The 20127-nt window shown below is 41.2% G+C and overlaps 1 protein-coding gene across 2 annotated transcripts in view; it reads right to left on the reverse strand.

The window, feature by feature from the left end:
* SLC9A2 (solute carrier family 9 member A2) overlaps window positions 1-20127 on the reverse strand; it is a 95508-nt gene that overhangs the window by 74031 nt on the left and 1350 nt on the right. The window lies entirely within an intron of this gene.

The raw sequence follows: 20127 nt of genomic DNA on the forward strand, positions 1-20127 counted from the left end.
CCTTCCTAGAAACTGAGAAATAACTTACATGATTACTTATTCTTTCATCTCTGGACCCACAAGCATTTCCGAACACTCATCATTATGAAGTGTACGAGGCACTAGAGACACAGCAAGATAATCACTCTGTCTCCATGGAGTTTACCATTTACGGGGACAAAGGATGTCAAAGAAGTCATTACAAATGCCATGCTTGTTATGGAAAGGGAAATGTAAGTCACAGTGGAACCACAGCAAGATCTCAAATCTTGTCTGTGTCACTGGAGAGGAGCTCCTTAAGAAAATGAGGAGTAGGAACTGTCAAAGCCAAGAGGTGTGGTAGGGGCTTCCAAGCAGAGGGAAGAGTATGTGCGAAACTCACAAGGGTGGGCACCAAGTGTGGCCCCTAGGGGGCACTGCAAGAAATCCAAGAGAGGGTGAGAGTAACGTGTCCTAGGCTTTGTCATCCACAGTCTGGATTCACCTCAAGGTATCCGGAAGTAGTACCACCCAATACAGGCAACAATATGAGAAAAAGGTATGTTCTCCATCGAGGACATGAACAAAATGTTTTGAGAGGACAGTGAGTGGCTCATGTGGCTCTCTGTCCTCAGTCACACCGTGGGGACGCCTTTAGCAGACTACTTCCTGCACCAGAGTTCCCAGATCCACCTGAGGGTCTGCTTCACCCACTCGAACATGTTCCCAGGGTGGTGGCAAGGTTTACTCAATTCTGCACTCCCACTGGCTCACAGTTTGTAGCAGGTGGACAAAAACGGCAACAGAGAGAAAAGCTCTTTACATTCCCTTTGATCTAGCTATTCTCCTTGAGGGGTTTTCCTCCATGTGTCTGGATAGGCACGCGGCGAAAACGCACCGCCTGTGTGTGCGGTGGCTGGGGTTCAAGCACCTGAAAGCAAAGATCATGGGCCTCACCTTTCATCAGTCTTCACTCACATTCTTACTCCAACTTTCCTATCGTCTTTAATCTGCAGTTTTGTTATTTTATTTACCACGGAATGCCCAGCCAACTCGTTCGTATCTGATTACCCTAAAGGTTTATGCTTTCATCACTGATGGTGATTTCTACCTTCGCCTCAATTTCATTTACGCCGTAAGAGCTATGCTGTTCCTCCTTAAAATCTTCACTTCCACCAAACACAAAAGAACAATTACCGCCTGATTCCACTTACACGAAGTACCTAGAGACGTCAAATTCGTAGAGACAGAAAAAAGAAGACAGGCTCCCAGGGTCTGGGAGGACGGAGGACGGGGAGTTATTGTTTTGTGGGCAGAGCTTCTGTTTGGGAAGATGGAGAAGTTCTGGAGACACATGGGGTGATGATTGCACAACACTGTGAACGTCCTTAATGCCACCGAATTGCACTTGTTAGGGTGAATATGGTAAATTCTGTGTTACGTATCTTTTCCCACAATAGAAAACAAATCTTTACTTTTGTTTCTCACTTTCCCACTCATTCTTATAAAATAATTTTGGCACAGCAAAAGGAAATATTGATATAGCTGCATAAACACTGCTAAGCAAACAAGTATGAAAAGATATAGCTCAAGCTGATCTCTGCTGATGGGCACGGCCCCCATGCACATAACCCAATAACTAACTGAACAGCTGACCCCCAGCCTCTGAATGGGGCCTCTGAAAGGCAACTCTCAGTGTGAGGATGCAAAGCGTGTGTCTGGTATCTTCACTGCGGACATCTTGGCCACAAGCAATTTCCCTTGCAAACATTTTCACCGCTAACTAATTGACCGTAAGGCAATTCTGCTCTGAAAGATAGAAGAACGGATTGACACTTTGGTTTCGTTGCTCCATTGACCAAGTTCCCGTTCTTACATTATCTAGTCTTGGCTAGAGCTCGTAATGTTCTATACAGTGATGAGGAGACATGGTGGTCTTAAATAGTGGACAATAACTACTAGGATATATCGACTCGATAGAAAGATACGGTGATAACACTTACTGGAAGTGTGAAATAAGACAGCATGAAGCTGTATTGCAAACTATACTAGAAAACAACACATCAGTTACAATGGTAACAAAGCTCAGTGAAAAATGCGTTACAGCATTACTATGTCTTACACCTTCCCCACAGAACTCTGAAACGTCTGTGAACAGACATGTGACAATACGTCAAGAATGAACAGCAGTGCAGAAGTCTTTCACAGCACAGTACAAAAGCTCAGCAAATGTGCGTCCTACTATTTGGAAAATTGACACTTCTCCCAATGAAGGAAGACATTAACAATGAATTTTATCATGAATTTTTTTCATGTTTAATTATGTCCTTTTAAAATGTCCCTGTTTTGTTTTTTTTCCCACGGCTTTAGCTCTTATGGCAAATATCCTTATGGCACTTTTATTAATTTTTTCATGTTTCAATATGCCCTCATTAACGAATGTCCCTGTTATTTTTCGTGATTTTCTCTTTTATGGCAAAACTGCTTTACGACCAAGTGATAGGGGGCCAAATGTTTGCGGCAAACGTGTTTATGGTAAAATGACCGAGAACCCAAAATGTGCAAAGCATGGGCTGTCCAAAAATAAAAATCAAAAAAATCAGAATTTTCTGCAACGCAAAGGGTAAAACAACTAATTTCTACAAAAATGCTTGTAGCAAACGATCAAAGAACAGACATGGCTGAGCAAGATATATAACATGCTGAGGTGCTATCGCCATCTACCCCCCAGCACATATGTTTATTATGGCCATACTCCTATGGGTTTGTTCTAAATGATGCTGTCACTAACAGCACAAGAACCTTACCTGTTTTTATTATGTTTAAAACTGTTAAATTCACTTCTTTTATTCACAGACATGTTTAAAGGAAAAGTGCCTCTTGTATGCGACCCTATCATCTACTGAGACCCTAAGAACAGATATTCTTACTGAAATTGACAAAACATGCTTTAGTGAAGGGAAGTAACGCTTCCGCTGTTGAACAATTGTCGGGATGACATCTGATTTATCTGTAGAGTTTATCTTTCGTAGACGATCCAGTTTCTGTGTGACTTAACTCAACGTCAGAGGCAGCGTGAGAGGGACATGGCCACGGCCTGACCTCCATCCCATGTCCGTGCTTCTTATTCAAGGTGTAAAACGGGAATGCCTTTTCCTTGGAGGTTCCATAATGGCCTCCCCGTTTTTATCAATGGTAAGAGGATGTCACCACTACTACTTATGTCCCTTTTTGTAACATAATCACATTCTGAGGATGGTATTCATTTGGACTATTATTAACTTCACAAATCCCAACTGGTCCCGAGTGCGTAAGTCAGCTCCCTTAAATATCAGCATGTATGAATATTGGAAGCAAAAGTTCATGTAACGTGAAAAAGTCTGGACCAGTGGTTACAAACTGGCAGGCCATGGGCTGTTGTGGCCTACAGGTCTACTTGTTTTGCTCATCTGGTGTTTTCTGAATATTGAGCTAACCTCTGGACACTGAGAGTCTGTACACATAAAATCCTCTATTTAGTTTATCTTGAAAAATCAGCAGACTGGGCCTTCTGTTCCCCATTTTGTACAAGGTAGCAACTGGCTGGAGCTGGGCAGGGGCTTCATCTCGTCAGGGCAAGTGCTGGCTCTCTAGTTTGCCCACCAGCTCCCCCCCCCCCGCCACCTGCCGAGCCCTGCCTCCCCCTCCCCCCATCTCCCCAGGCATGTGTGCGTGCTACTAGGCCACACTGTCTGCCGCCTGTCTAGACTGTAAGTCCAAAATCCAATCCTCAGAGGCTCCTAAGACTGTAATGAAGATGAGGGCAGGAAACCTTCCATTCTCTTTCTCTTGACTGTTCTTTTTAGACTCCTGACTTCAAACCTGAACTGGAGCAATGAGAACACAACATAGCCCTGAGATTCCACAGCTTACAGGACTGGCTTCCCACCTCTTAAACAAGTGAGTAGGGTTCAGCTCCTCAGGAGTACCTCCCTGTTCTTACTGGGCCCCACAGCTGGTTTCTGTCAATGGGGCGAGCTCCCTGACAGGGTCCTAAGCAGCACACTGAGAGTTGGTGACTTTCACTTCCGCAAGCTGAGAGAACTTCCGGAGTGCGCTTCGGGCCTCAGACTTTCCTCTCCATTAAAGACAGCTGAATCCTAATCCCCACACCAGGGCTGGACCCAGGATTAGACTCATGCCCTTGCCTCACTACCACCTACATTAAACCCTTTTCTTCAATCTCAGACTCATTATTTGCATTCCTGGGCCATCGGCAAGATCAGATCAATTTTCAGTATTATACCTTCCTTTCTATAAGACGTTGGGCCAAACGACGGCCTGCCACCACTAGGTTGGAAAAGCATTTTTGCTGAGTAGACTATGCAAACATCCACGAGCAGAAATCTCATATTTAGTTTTTAACTGGCAACCTTGTGATTGCTCAGGACTGACTTAAAAGTGGTGTGTGTGTGCATATGGCGGCCCGTGTAACACACGCAGACACACTCACAAGAGTCATCCAGAAGTCCTGCCGGCTTGCCCTGCTTCATGGGAGACACCGTAGCCAAGGCTGGCCGAGAACTTTATGTCCCACAAAACACATAGGTACCGGAGGCAAAGGCAGATACAACTGGAGGTACTGCTCTCAGAAATCTGATTGGAGAAAATGAGACTATTCTCTCTCTGGATTTCAAGGGAAGTCACAGATTGAAAGAATACAAGCTATCCCTTCAGATGATGGAGGATCATTTGGTTCCACACAGGGAGGTGTTTGGGAGGTGCTCCACCCTGAGCCGGGGGGGGGGTGCTGGGAAGGGGCTCCTGGCCCTGAGTCCCTCGGCTCTCGGGGGCCAGGAGGGTGAGCAAAAAGGCCCAGAGTCTCTCCAAGCATCGCTGCCCAAATCGATTTGGGGCAGACCAGTGGCTATAAAGAAATTGACCTGGCTGTGAAAGAGGCTGCACGTGGTAAAATGAAAAACTCCACTGAAGCAGCTCCCCAGCTCGGGCCTGATCGCGAACCTACGGTCCTCCAGCATCTCTATAAAATCGATTCCAGTGAAGTGACAATCGCAGGCCCTGGCTGCCCAATAGCTGCTTCTGTGACAAAAAAAAAAAAAGCTCACGATTTTCCCAGGAATTTTAAAAGAGACTGCCATGCAAGAGGCTAGCTAATTAGCACCTATGCAAAGTATACATACCACAATTACTCTGCATGACGATCTTGCAAAAAGTGGATCAATTTCTTCCTTCCCAAGAGTAAGGAACAAATTGTGCTTGGAAAGTGAGGAAAGCCAGTGAAGAAAGAACAAATAAGTAAATAAACACTGCGCTTTTCTGTAAATTATATTTCTCGCTTTTTATTTAGAGTTATTCATGGTTTTCAATTTTATGTTAGCTAGCTTACCACTAAGTGGCTTTCAGAGGATCAAACCACTTATGTACTTGACCATCTTGTTACTTCCTGCTAGAGTAGATTATCTTAGATTACTTCCTTTTAATGTGTCACAGTCTCCTTTTTGAAGCTGCAGGTGGGCTAGGCCTGGGGGAGGAATTCCAAAGATGGTCAGTTCTTACTATCGGCAGGCTCAGATGGTGTCCTAGGAGTTTGGCAAAATGTTCCACGCGCACCTTGCAACCAAGATGGAGGAGACACACTGCACCATCCACACAGCCCAGAAACGAACCAGTCTGGGTGCGCCCTCACTGCCCACCAAGGCTGCAACCCTGCACCAGGAAATAACAATGATACTGGACAGTGTCCCAAGTATGTTCGCATATTTTACGTCTGGGTGTGAAATATGTGCCTCCCTGTGCCAAGTAAAGTAACCCACAGACGCAGGGGAATTTCTAATGCAGCCAGGTGGGAAACAAGATCCAGGCTGTTAAAATGATGAGAGCAGCCCTTGGACACGCCAAGAATTCTTCTTTAGAGAAGTCCTCGACTCAGGTTTCTCGTGAAGTCCACGCAGAGTCGTCACAGAACTTGTCCTGAATTTGCCAGGACTGCAGGTTGAGATCTTACCACTCTGAAGCGGATCCGACAGCCTCAGATTCCAAACATCTTCAACTTCACCGACCTTCACCCCCTTGGGCTCTTGGCCCACACCTGTTTCTTTTTTTTTTTTTTCTTTTCTTTTTCCATTTTAGTAACACCCTTGGAGGAAGGGGGTTGGCCAAGGAAGGGTTCGATTGAAAGAGCTCATTCTGAGGGTGAAAACTTCCCCGGGTGTAGGCATTATTTAGGGGGAATGACAGAATCCAGGGAGGAGTCAGGTTCTGGGGACTGTTTCTGAAGACCAGGAAGAGGCACAGGGAGGTGGCGCCAGGATCCAGGATCCAGGGGAGGTGATGAGGACTCTGGTACACTCTAACCAAGAGTCAAAACTTTCCATGCAGGTCAACAGTTGAAAGCATTTTTTTTTTCTATTGCCCCAGGCTAGATGCTAAATCCCCAGATTCGTCATTCTTTCAGCCCATGGGTTAGTAAATGATTTATGCCCATTTTGGTTTTGTTGTTTGCCCACCAATCATTAAGTTGTACACGGTTATCCAGGGAGCCTACCCCACCCACTCAACCACCTTGTGCTGGAGTTTTATGATCTGTTTGGTTTTTATTCCTCTGAGAGCCTGCCTTCCAAACAAATTTACCACTTGCTTAAAATAAAGAGATCAAAGTATAGTAGAGGAACCCACAATCGCCAGTAATTGCTACCTAATTTCATTTTTCAATTAAGTGGTTGCTAACACTTAGCTGCAGTCCCCAGTTATTTACACGGACGGGAGCTCTGTGCACACGGGTGGCGAGAGCTAAATTAAGAAACTACCCTATTTGGTAAATTATACTATTTTCTAAACTTACCAGAATCATCATGTTTTTGTTCATTTTGCCTCCTCTCCAGCTTCTGATTTACCAACTCGGTGGTCTCTGCACATCCCTGCGTCTTTCCATTTGCTTATTGGTGCAAAGACCAAAGGGATTCCAATTCTGAAGATGCACAGATCTTAAGAATTCTACGGTCCCACCATCGTCATAATCATTACATATTATTAAAATAATAATCAATACTACTAACGCATTTAGTGGAAAAATGAAAGACTGGAGTCCTGCCAATTACACGTTTGTTCAGAGATTCAGGAATAGCAATAACTCCCCTGGTTTCAGTGGCCTCCAAACACAAAACTGAGGGGCACCTGGGTGGCGCAGTCGGTTAAGCGTCCGACTCTTGGTTTTGGCTCCGGTCGTGATCTCAGCATCATGAGATCGAGCCCTACGTTGGGCCCTACGCTCAGCGCAGGGTCTGCTTCAGATTCTCTCTCCCTCTGCCTCTCCACTTGTGCTCTCTCGCTCTCTCTCAAATAAAAATAAAATCTTTAAAAAAATCAAAAAAACAAAACACAAAATTGAGACATTAAGACCAACTGAAACAAAACAAAACAAAAACAAAAATCACTGCAGAGGGAGTAAAGTCATTCAATACATAAATTAGCTATCTCATCAACCCAATCCCTTTTGCAAAACCACTCGCACTCACCAACCGAGCTTAGAAAGTCAGCATGTGCATGAATGATGGATGTCAGCGGTAAAACCAAACCAAACGAAGGCTCTTGTGAGCATCAAAGGAGGCTATAAATGTGAAACAGCAGAAAATATAAAACAGTACTGAGAATGTAGACATCATTAGTGTTAACTGTGTGCCTCTCAGCTCCACAGAGGTGGACAAAACCCAGAGACCCAAGCCCCCTACCCCCAGGGCCTTGACTTGAGAAGGGAGGGGCAGCGAGCACACACAGGTGACTAATGAATAAATAAATACACGTCAGTGATAAAGGTGCCGAAGGAAGGAACCCTGCACAACAGGACAGAGAGACTGGGGCAGGAGGTATTTCGCACAGACATACATCTATGTCCTAGTTCCCTTAAAGATGTGAGCTCCTCCAGCCAGAGGCAGCATTTTCATAGGCTTCCAGACAGGTCAGCAGAGAATGCACAAGGAATGATGCCATTCTCCCGAGAGGATCGGTTGACATGACGGTGTATTCTTACCAATCCTGAAGACCGGACGTTTCAATCGGATGGAAAGGGCGGGCCACAATTTCTCATTCTCGTTTCTCCACACCATTCTGGTGCTTGGTCTGAGAAAATGGACACTCAGCCAGTGTGTGATTCTGCCTTAGGATACTGCTGGTAAGGAGGGCCAGGTGACAGTTTTTAAATAGTAATGATTACTTTGGGCAGCATTTTGTTTTAAAACTCTTTTCTGTCTCGATTCCTAAAGAAACACAATTTGTAAAAAAGTAAAAGGGACTTGGAAAGGATCCTCTGAAACACACATTTCCCCTGCCCGTGTGCGAACGGACATAGGCGGGGACCTCGAGGACAGCTCAGAGGGGGTCAGGAGGAGGGTCAAGAAGAGAGCTCGCTCCTACGGAGAAAGTCTCACTGGACCATGAGCCTTGTGTGGGGGGCCCTCCCTTCAGCCTCCTGCCTATTAGGCCTGGCTGTTCACCCTTTAGTTTCCAACACAGGAATCTGGGACCAAAAAAAGGTGTGCACTGCCTTTCTTTTCCATTGCAAATTAACTGACAAAAGCAGATAGATGTTTGGCTTTGTTTTTAATTTATGCAACAATGAAAACTGAAATATGTATGATTTAGGGAGAAACCCAGGCATAACACCAACAGCAGGAGACAGGACCATCCAGATGCTCTAACAACTTGCTACGGAATAACCGGACAGAACAGACTTTCTTGGTGCAAGGCCATTAGGCTTTGGAGGAGGAAGCAAGTCCTCCGTTCTCATGCAAGGGCTAACCACATTTCTGAGGTCTGAAGGTGGCACGTTTTCTACGTGCATTGACTCTACCCTCACAACAACCTAATAAGGAAGCTACTATCATCACCCTATTTTACAGATGAAATAATTGAGGTCCTAGAGGCTTATTAACCCACCCAAACTCCACACCTAGCAAGTGGCACAGCTGTAGAGCTCAGATTTAGGACAACAGAGCTGAAGTTACCGCTCAAAGTATGTGCAAGAACAGTGTCTGCATTACAAGGAGAGTGGCCAAATAAATGGTCATATAAATGAGTATATTTGAGAGCGAAGGGCACACTTTTAATACGTGTGCTCGGAAAACACAAATCGACCACGGACAACCCAGGATGCACGGTTACCTTCATCACCACATGATTAAGCTGAGGTGAAACAAAAGGTGTCACTGAACGTGAGTTAGTCGTTTTCTCAGTACTGACTTTTGGGTACCTGCTGTGTGCCACCACTGCTCTAGACAGCGAGTCAAAGAGAAAAGTCCCTTCCCTCACGGAGCTTACGTCCTATGAATATCATTCACGTGTGCGTCTATGTCTGCATGTGCACATGTGTGTATGCAATTCAACACATGTGCACATACATGCAACACAAAACAGATTTAATACCTTCTCTCCTGTCAGCCTGTTGACGCCGGACTTTAGCCCAATAAAACTTAATGGTAGCCCAAGTTATGGGCTGAACCCTTAACCTATGAATCTTAACATGTTAAATCTACATTTCAAAACCATTAGAATTCCACACTCCCTAAGTTTTGCATGGTGGCAAAAGCTAGACCCAGATTCAGAAATTCTAGACTCCAGTTCTAGCTCTGATACCACTTACGAGTTCCGCCATCATGCCTTCCACAGCTCCTTCTGTTCTACCAGTTTGCAGAGTTGTGGTGAGCTTGGACTAATGTTAACTGTGGAGTCAAATGTGTTTTCATATATTACTTCAGTTGGTCCACACCATGATCCTGTGAAGGAGGCAGGATGTCATTACCATTGTGGGATTTTACAGAGAAAATCTGAGACAGTCAAGATTAAGGTTAAGAGTGTCTGAGGTAAGGCACATCAAGGTGCTCTGGAAACAGGTGTCAAGAACTTAACATTCTTCTCCAGGGTGAAACACAGTGGAGCGATGAAGGACACTGGCCACAGATCCCACCTCTACCCCTTAAGAGCTGTGATACCCTGGACAAGTTACCTAAGTTCTCTCGACCTGTTTCCTCATCTATTTTTTTAAAACAGGGGATAATAATGGTGCCTACCAACCAGAGTTTCTGTGAAGATTAAATAAGACAATGGGTATAAAACACTTGGCCCAAATGCCTGGCATGGAATAATGCTTCATCCTTGTCAGCTATTATTATTTTATTAATGAAACCATGATAGAGGGATTATCTAGGCCCACCCATCTCCACCCTCCAATGCCACAACAAAGGACTCTGCTCGGCTGCATTACACCGATCAGATTTCCCAGCCCCAGGATCCCTAGGAAAGAAGCTGGTAATAAGGAGTAGCAGAATCGCCAGCAGAAGGATCACAGGAATATGGCAAAAGAATCGTTCCACCGCCTCCTGACTGCACAAGGAAGACAACTTTTAAAGCTTCTTTAGAGCACTTTCACACACAGGGTGGGCATGTGTCATCTGGTTCATTCTCAGTAGAAATTTCTAAATACAATTGTGGCTTTAACTTTTCTGCTTTTACATGTGAGCCTTTCTATGCCAACGCTAAGTAGTAACATGAAACTCACCTTTAAAATATGATTATGTCACAGCCACGTAACTTTCAGAGGAATTCCCATGCCCTCCCCTGGAATTATTGAAGAGGGAAAGGAATACATACATCTTCAAACAAGGGATGAATTTTACAAATCAAGATTAGAAAGCCCTTGGATGGTGATGAACAATGTGCACGACTGTTGCAGGAAGTACATCAATTATGATTCATTACATTTAAAAGATGTAATTGCAAGAGAGTAACCTATAATTGGGCATGCCTCATTTGGAATGACAATACGCCCATGTCTGCACGTCACTTTGATATAATAAACACATGCTTCTCTTGGCTTATGTTTCTTTTGATATATAGAAGTAAAATCTTTGTTGTAAATTACTTCCTCCCCTAGAGAGTGAGTATCTCATACTATCCCTGTGGAAATGTTAACCTGATGGGGCAGATACATACTCCTACTTCTACTAATTAAATGTGAGAACCAAGTAGTTGAAGACTTGGCAGGGTCATACGACAAAGTTGATGGCAGAACTCAAATTGCAATAGGGTCTTCCTACTTCTACTCCGGGGGACATCTTTTCCAAAACTTAGGTCCAACACTTCTTCAGTTGACGAGTTATTTCTCTTCTACCCAACCATGAAAACATAGATGATAGAAGCAGAATAGTCACATCTTCACATCCTGCACATAGAAAAACTAGGAAACCACACATTATATTCACCTTACGTTATCAAAGAGAGTCCATTATGACATTCTATAAGCAGAACATATCCATGGACTTTAAACATTATATATCAAGCATTTGTTTAAAGTCTCAAGTAAAATGTCACTGAGCCATCCAACAAGGCGAACACAGGTAAAGCCAACTCTTACTTCAAACATAAAAGATTAATATCCAGCCACATTCAAAATAAAGGAAAATGTCTAGAAGGCCAGGAATAAAGAGAGGAGTCAAAGCAAGAGAGGACAGTAGGATTTCAAGCCACAGTGAACCAGGGGGATTCCAGACAAGTCACCTGCCCTCTGTGCCAGGACCCAGTATTTGAACACCTACATGAACACAAGAAATCTGACATCAGACCAGTAAGGGAAGCATTCGTGCATAAGTTCCTGAGTCTCAAAGAGCTACTTTGTGCCAAATAAATAAATACTAAAAGATGCCTAAAGCCAAGGAAATATAGAAGGAAACACATCAACTCTTTATGGCCTTGGGCAGAGAGAAAATTCACCTATAACGTATGAAATTCCAGGTTTATACCACACCCAGGTATAAAGTTCACTTGAATCATATAGGAAAACCAAGCTAGTACTAACAGCCAACCACTAAAGCTCTGGGTCCCAGCATGAAAACTCAAAACCATTTTTGTAAGAACCATTCATAACTTAAGGGAAACAAACCACTTCCAAGTAAACATCCCCTGCTGAAGCTAAGCTCACAACAAAAAATATAATCTATATAAGGAAATAAATACTCAAAAGGGAAAGTCAGTAAATGTGATAAACATAAGAATTAGCAACAGCTAAAAATAACAGAAAAATCTAAAAAAAAAAACAACTATAAAGTGAATACAATTTAAATAAATGGAAGAATCAAAGGGGGAATAAAAGCTAATTAAATCGTAGAAAAGTATGAACAAAATGCAGATCCACTTAAAAAAGAGCCAAAACAACATAAATGAAAATATAATTAAAATGAAAAAAATCCGACGAGTAGGTTAAGCACAGATTAGAAACACTCTGAGAGTAATGGGATACTAGAAAAAAAATCTGATAAAATTACCAAGAAATAGAAAAGAAAAATAAAGAGACGAAAAACACAAAACAGCATTAAGAAACATGGAACCACCAGTTCCAAAAAACAAAAACAAAATAAATCAATACCTAGACACATTGAGGAAACAGAAGAATATCAGACATAACCAAATGCAGAATCTTTTTTTTTTTTTTAAAGATTTTATTTATTTAGTTGACAGAGATAGAGACAGCCAGCGAGAGAGGGAACACAGCAGGGGGAGTGGGAGAGGAAGAAGCAGGCTCATAGCAGAGGAGCCTGATGTGGGGCTCGATCCCAGAACGCCGGGATCACGCCCTGAGCCGAAGGCAGACGCTTAATGACTGCGCCACCCAGGCGCCCCCACAGAATCTTAAATACAAGCAAACAGAAAAGTCAGATTAATTCCAAGGGCAATGAGAATAATAACATAATTCTTAGCAACAGAAGGGGTCAGAAAGTAATGAAATAATGTCTTCCAACTGATAAAAGATAATATTTCCAACCCCTATACTCTGTTACATAATCATTCGAGAGAATAATCAAAATAAAGACATTGTCAAAGTTCAAGAGAATTTCTCAGTCAAAGGCCCTCCCTGAAGTATCCACTAAAGAACATATTTCAGTAAAAAGAAAACAATCTGGGGGAAAGGGGGAGACAGAAGAAGTAATAATAAAAAAACTGGTAAGCATGTTTGCAAATATAAACACTGCTTATAAAAATTGAAAACTAATTTGAAGGAAACTAAATACAAACCAGGTCAAAAAAATAAATTCTAATTTGGAAGAAGTTAAATACAGACCAGGTCTGAATTATAAGACAAAAAATTAGAATTCTACAACAGATAGCAGTCAAAAATTTTTATAGTTTAAGTATTATTCAGAAAGAGGATAAAACAATAATAAAATAGCAAATACTATGTTTACCACACTCCAAAAAATTATTTTAAGATTTTACATATATTAGCTAATTTAATTTTTACAACTGCCTATGACATTGGTGCTTTTATTTACCCATTTAACCAACAAAGCAACTGAACCCAGAGAGTTTAAGTTATGCACACAATATCATACAACTACAAAATATGTAGGAAAATGTAAGTGGGAAGTGAGCCAAAGCAGTCTGGCCTGACTCCTGTTAAATCAGGTAATCAGATTAAAATTGAAGGGTCACCACAAAAGGAATAGAAACAGAATGTATAATAATATATAAAAAATAAATGAAAAAAAATGACTAAGCCAAAATATGTCAAGAAAACTAAAGACACCAAGTAAAAGCACAGTAAACAGAGAACAAAGTAAGCCCACATATGTAACTCACAATAAATGTAACTGCACTTCTATTGAAATTACAGGTATTTTTAAAATTTAAATTAAAGAGACAAAAAATCCAGCTATAGGTAGTTTAATAAAATATATCTAAAGGAAAATTATCTAGTTGATTTAATAGTAATGGTATAGGAAAAGATATGCCTGGAAAATATAGATGTGGAAAACAGACACGGAAAAAAAGACATGTGCAAAACCTAGTTTTATTTTGAATAGCAATAGCAATAAAAGAAAAAACACTATGAGCCATGAGAATATTATTGAAAATAAAGAAGTTCATAACTTAATAATTAAAGGACAAATTCACTCAGAAGATATAACAATATTAAACTCATATGCACCTAATAACTTAGCATCAAAATTATACAAAATTAACAAAATCATAAACAGTAATTGGCATCACAATCTTAGAGATTGATTTTAATGTACCATATAACTGAATAGATAAAACAGCCAAAAAACTTGGCAATTCTGGGCGCCTGGGTGGCACAGCGGTTAAGCGTCTGTCTTCGGCTCAGGGCGTGATCCCGGAGTTATGGGATCGAGCCCCACATCGGGCTCCTCTGCTAGGAGCCTGCTTCTTCCTCTCCCACTCCCCCTGCTTGTGTTCCCCCTCTCGCTGGCTGTCTCTGTCTCTGTCAAATAAATAAATAAAATCTTAAAAAAAAAAAAAACTTGGCAATTCTATTAAAGATCTGAACATCATAATTATGAATTTAATCTAGTGTGTGCATATGTATGTCTGCAAATGTGTGTATGTGCCTGTATAAAATCCTGAACCAAATAAATAGAGAATATATAATCTTTTTTAAGCAAGCATGGAAAATGTAGTTTAAAAAGACCGTATAATTAGGTGATGAATCACTAAATTCTGCTCCCAAAACCAATATTGCTCTGTATGTTAACTAACTAAAATTTAAATAAAAATAAACAAAGACCACATATTAAACCACAGAGAACATCCCAATCAATATCAAAAATCAGTATCAGGCCTATCTAAACAAAATGCAAAATATGAACCAAAAGTAACTACATATCTCTATATGTTTACTAACTAAAAACTACAATTGTAAATAATTATTGGGCAGGAATAATAACAATCACAAGGCAGGGGGTGCCTGGGTGGCTCAACGGGTTAAGAGACCGACCCTTTTTTTGGCTCAGGTCTTGCTCTCAGGTCATGAGACTGAGTCCCACATCAGGCTGCACACTCAACTCAGAGTCTGCTTGAGATTCTCCCTCTCCCTCTCCCTCCACCCCTCCCCCTGCTCACTCACTGTCTCTCCCCCAACTTCAAAAATAAATAAATAAATAAATAAATAAATAAATAAATAAATAAATAAATAATTTTTAAAAGTCACAAGGGAATTTGAAAATACTGAGAACTAAACGATAGTGAAAAATCTACATATCAAAACTATACAATGTAACCAAAGTAGGACAGAGCAATGTATTTCTAGCCTTCAATACATATATTGCCATTCCTTGAAGATATACCCATTTGGATCATGACAAACCATCTTTAAGAAGCGTTTCTTTTAATATTCCTATTTCAGCTCATGAGGCATTTCTTTGATTTCATGAAGACTAAATTGTATTTTATAGACTTTAAATTAGTAACTGAGTGCCCCTGATGAGATACACCAGTTATCTTTCCAGCTTTATCACTGATATGTTAAGTTCTCCTCTCAGAATATAATGGTTTGTCTAGTTGACAACTATGCTACCTAGTTGATGGCAATAATGATTTCATGCTATTTGTTGGGAAAGTACAATTTCATCTACATCCCCTCCCTGAATTCTTTAGTCTCTGCCATGCTTTTTATTTTTCTAATTTGCAATAAAGATGAATTTACATAAACTTAGAATTACCATGGTTATGCTTTGTTCCACAGTCTTAAATGTCAGTTCATCATAGCTTTGAGTTTAATGAAAACAAGGAAATAGCCATATTTTGGAGAAACTGATGAAGAGAAATGGCTTCTTAGAAGTTACAATAACTAAAACTATTGAAAGTTGTGTCCATTTTAATAAGATTGATGTCATTTTAGAGCAAGGGCATGCCAGTTTTAAAACAGAGTTCATAAAGATATTCATCATTGAAATTATTGAAAGTAATATTAATTATGTTTTCAATTATAAGTGCTTTCTCAGGGATTAACTACTCTTGTAAGGTGGGAGTCAACATACCAGAAAACAAGTAAATTCAATAACCAATGAGCTAAGCTCTAAATTCAGGAATGAAAAAAATAATAAAATACACACCAATAAAGTAGAAGTAATAATAATAATAATAAAGAGAAAAATAATAAAGAGAAAAAAGTGATAAATTAGAAATCAATCAAAATCCAATTCTTTGAAAAAGTACAAAACAGATAAACTTCTGAGGGAATGTTGGTCAAGGTAAATAAAAACGAAAATAACAATATTAGGAATAAAAAGGTAGAACAATAAATGCAGATAAAATAGATACTTTTAAATAAAAAATAACTTCCTTCTCATAAATTTAAAAATGCAAATGAAACGACGATTTTCCAGAAAAATAAAAACACAAACACTAAAATCGACTGAAGAAATAAATAAGCCAAATAGAACTATAAACTTTAAAAGCAATTGAATCTCTGATGAAAATCTATCCACATACAAATCAACAAATTCACTTGGTTTTACAGGTGACTTTTTACAACCCTACAAGGAACAAACACATTTATACAAAAAGTTCTTTGCATAATTTTAGGGCTTCACAAAATGTGAAAGAATTCTGTTTAAAAAAAAAAGTATTCCATTAATGACAATTACTGTCATTGTGGAAGTTGATACAGAGAGTAACATTTTTGGTGAAAAATTACCTGTTATTCTTTTAAAAGATAAGAAAATATTTCTCTGTTAAGAGTGATAAGATTCTAGAAGGCACCCGAAACGATCTTTAGAAAGAATATGAGAAAGCGGTTGCAGTTATCCTTCACCCTTTGATTAGCCCAAAGGGAAAAGATGGAAACTTGGAGACAAAAAGGATCAAAACTCTTCTTTAGCTTAAGAACAAACACATGCCATCAGGAAGACTTAGCTTCAGAAGTGTGTTCAAAGTGCGATGTGGTTCACAAACAGGGGAAGATCATCCCTGTTTCATCCCCTGACCAACCAGCTGCTGTATATGCTTCAGGAAAACCAACTACAACAAAGAGAAACAGATCGAGGGCAAGGGTAGTTTTTTCTAAGAGATCAAGATCTCAGGTAATACAGATAGATATCAACTGAGGAAACTATCTGGTTTCATATTTCAAATCAGGACAGACTGGAGCCCAGAGGAGAAAACTTCATGGACCAAATTGCTTTGCCTTTTCCTTAAAACAATGCAACAAGTTATTTAATGTCAAGACAACAGGGTAGAGGGAAGTGGAAAATTCTGCATCCTAACCCCAAGTTTAAGGGTAAAGGAAATGAAAAGGGCATGCTGACACCTGGAAGAGGGAAACAGGCCAGCTCAAGACTACAAGAGAAGTGAGGGGACATCTGGGGAACCACTGACAAAGAAGGGAGTTCTGTTGCTTTAAACAACAGGGACCCAGTGCTCTGTCCCTGAACTTTGAAGAGAGGTAGAACACGTGCCCAAGGTCACCCGGTTTAGGACAAATCCCACTGATCCACTCTATGGGCAAGGAAATCAGAGAAGACCATCTTGGAACACTCCAGGAAGTTCTACTCTTCTTAATTCTTCGGCTACCTATTATTATCAGCTGCAGAACTCCATCCCTGTGTATAGCATTTACCAAGCAAGGGGTGCACTTACAGCTGGTAAAAAATCAAGTTATTCAAAATATAAATATTCAAAATTAAAGAACGATACAAGTTCATATGGGTATGGGTCTAAGTGAAAAACAAACTGGGAAATGTTTCTTGTCAAATTTTTAAAAACGATTCAAAGTTGTACTAAATTCTGTGTTCTTTTATTTATTTAACCTACTTTACATATGCATTCACAGCATCCTCAGGACTACAGAACTTTCTTTTTAACCAAATAATTGAGAAATGGAGTTTCCCCGATAATCATGCAAAAACAGTGACAAGTTGAATCATCCGACACTCTGCCAAAAACGCACTTGCTCACTTCTGACTGCAATATTTCTAAGATTATATTGTGCTGCAATCTAGTGAACTAATCTGTACTCACCATCCGGCAGGATTTAAACCTCCTACAGATGTGATGAGGAGCCTCCATTTGGGGCAACCTGTTACTTTGGTTTAGATTAATCACTAGCAATGTGTCTCCATGTTCTCTGTGGCAGGTAAGTTCAGGTACACTGGGTTCACGGCATAAACGTGCCCCAAATAGAAACCATGGCATTTCGCATGAGTTAGCACACCTGTTATCTCATCACCTTAAGTCCCCTGCACAGCTCAATTCATCATCCTGCCCCAAATAGGAGCAGATGAAGTCATACAAGTCACCCCAAAATAACAGTTTTTCCAGTGCAAGTCACCCCAAAATAACAGTTTTTCCAGTGCAAAAGTTAAAGTAGAATTTGAATGACTAGATACTGCTGAATGGGCTGGAAAGGCTTCCCACAATATAAGGACAGTCTTCCCCAAAGCCAACAGAAAGTTTAGGGCCTGGGGGAGGCGGTAGGGGGTATCGGGGCATTTCCAGGCTCCTCTAAGGACCAACAGAGCTGCAGCAAGAGGACAGGGCTGGACTATATCCAGCAAGAACCTAGGAAAGACCCCAAGCACCAGCTTTTGGGACTCTAAAACCACACTTTCTGCTCTGGGAACTATATCCTTCACCCCGCCCATGGCAGTCCCTACTTGGGTCTCTCACTGCTCAGACCCTTCTGGTTGGAAGACATAAACATCTGTCTGTATTTCCATTCCTGTGCCACCACAGATGCAGGAGAGTAAGAGGAGATGGTAGCCAGTGAAGCGGAGAATTGGGGGGGGGGGGCTGAAAGATTGGGGGAACAGCAAGTGCCAGGGAATATAAATACATCTGGATTTAAAAAAAAAACACTGCCCATGGGTAGATCAATACACCTACAAACTCACACAAGCATTTTAATAAAAGACCACACAATTAACAGAGTAAGGTCCAACAAGATGAACAAATCATGATAGAAAAAGAACAAGTACGAAAAAGCAAATAAGAGCACTTGGAAAAGGCTGAGTCTAAAACAGAAACAGAGAAAGGCAGGAGGCAGCCCAGCAGAGTGGAAAAGGAGACACAGTGCCAGAGAACTGTGTAAGGCTACTGTCACCCCTCTTCCACTCCGACTCATGATGGCAATATTCAGCGCTTACTCCGTGCCCAGGATTTTCTAAGAATGTTAAACACAGGTCGTCTCATTTAATCCTCCTGACAAAACAGGCCTCCAGGACAGACACAAAGATGAGACATCAGACAGAGCTGGCTGGAATTCTGGCTCCCCACCCACCAGCAAGGTAACCTCCCCACTTCTGCTTCCCCATGGAGGAAAACGGGTAATCATACCTACCCAGGATGGTTGTGAAAATTAGAGATAATGAACTTAAGTGCCTACCAGCGGCTGTTATTAGTGTAATTAATTAGATTAAAATAATCAGGAGTGAAGAACAAAACAAAGAATTGTAATTGAATAGAAATGGCAACCAAGAAGCAGTAATGGAAACAGGGCACAAAAGCACCAGGCCAGTGATGGAGGCTGGGAGAGAGAGAGGCAGCAGAGCCTGCATTTGGCTCCCCACTTTGTGTGTCTGTGGGGAACTCACGTCAACTCTCTGGAGTTTCAGTTTCCACCTCCACTAAGGGGTGGGGGGTATTCGTATCTGTCCTTCCCACAGCGCAGTGTTGTTGTGAGGACCATATGGGGAGAGAGCACCTGAGTTTATTATTACGGGCAACGAATTTATGCAAATGCACACACCTACTGGATAGATGGGGAAATCCATTTCCTCTGCTTCCATTTATCAGGTGGAATTAAAACACGCAACTAGTACAACCATGTCAAAGCCAGGCAACTGCAGACTCCGGAGTCCTTAAACAGCATGTGCCTCCTTCGGTCATCATTAATAGAATCTCATTAATTTAATCTGACATCCGGCTTACCTACCCCAACTTCCACCCTCATACAAACCATCTCTTCTGCCTGCTTTGTGTTTTCCCCCCAATTTATGCCTCTGTGTATTCCTCTCTGGAACGTTGTTTCCTTTCATCTCCAAGGGACCATATCCTGGTCATCCTTGAAAACCCCATTTAAATGTTTCCTTTGCATGAGAAAGTGATTTCTACCTCCCTACGCTGCCTGCCTGCCTTATTATCTTTCCTGAGTTTGTCACACTACTTAGCACTTTCCTGTATGACGGTCACCAGTGTGTGTGGCACTTCTCCCACCAATCAATAAGCTGGAGGATGACAGGCAAGGGGTCTTCATCCTTTGTGGAGACCTGCCTCACGGTACAAGACAGGATCTTTCCCAGGACAAAAATTGAAGATGTATGCAGTAATGCAAACGTTCTTCTGACCTAATAACTTCTTTGAATCTTTACAACAGTAGTTGACATATTT

Source organism: Ursus americanus, chromosome 7, assembly GCF_024610735.1.
Source record: "Ursus americanus isolate L20-20 chromosome 7, mUrsAme1.1.p, whole genome shotgun sequence".
NCBI lineage: Eukaryota > Metazoa > Chordata > Mammalia > Carnivora > Ursidae > Ursus > Ursus americanus.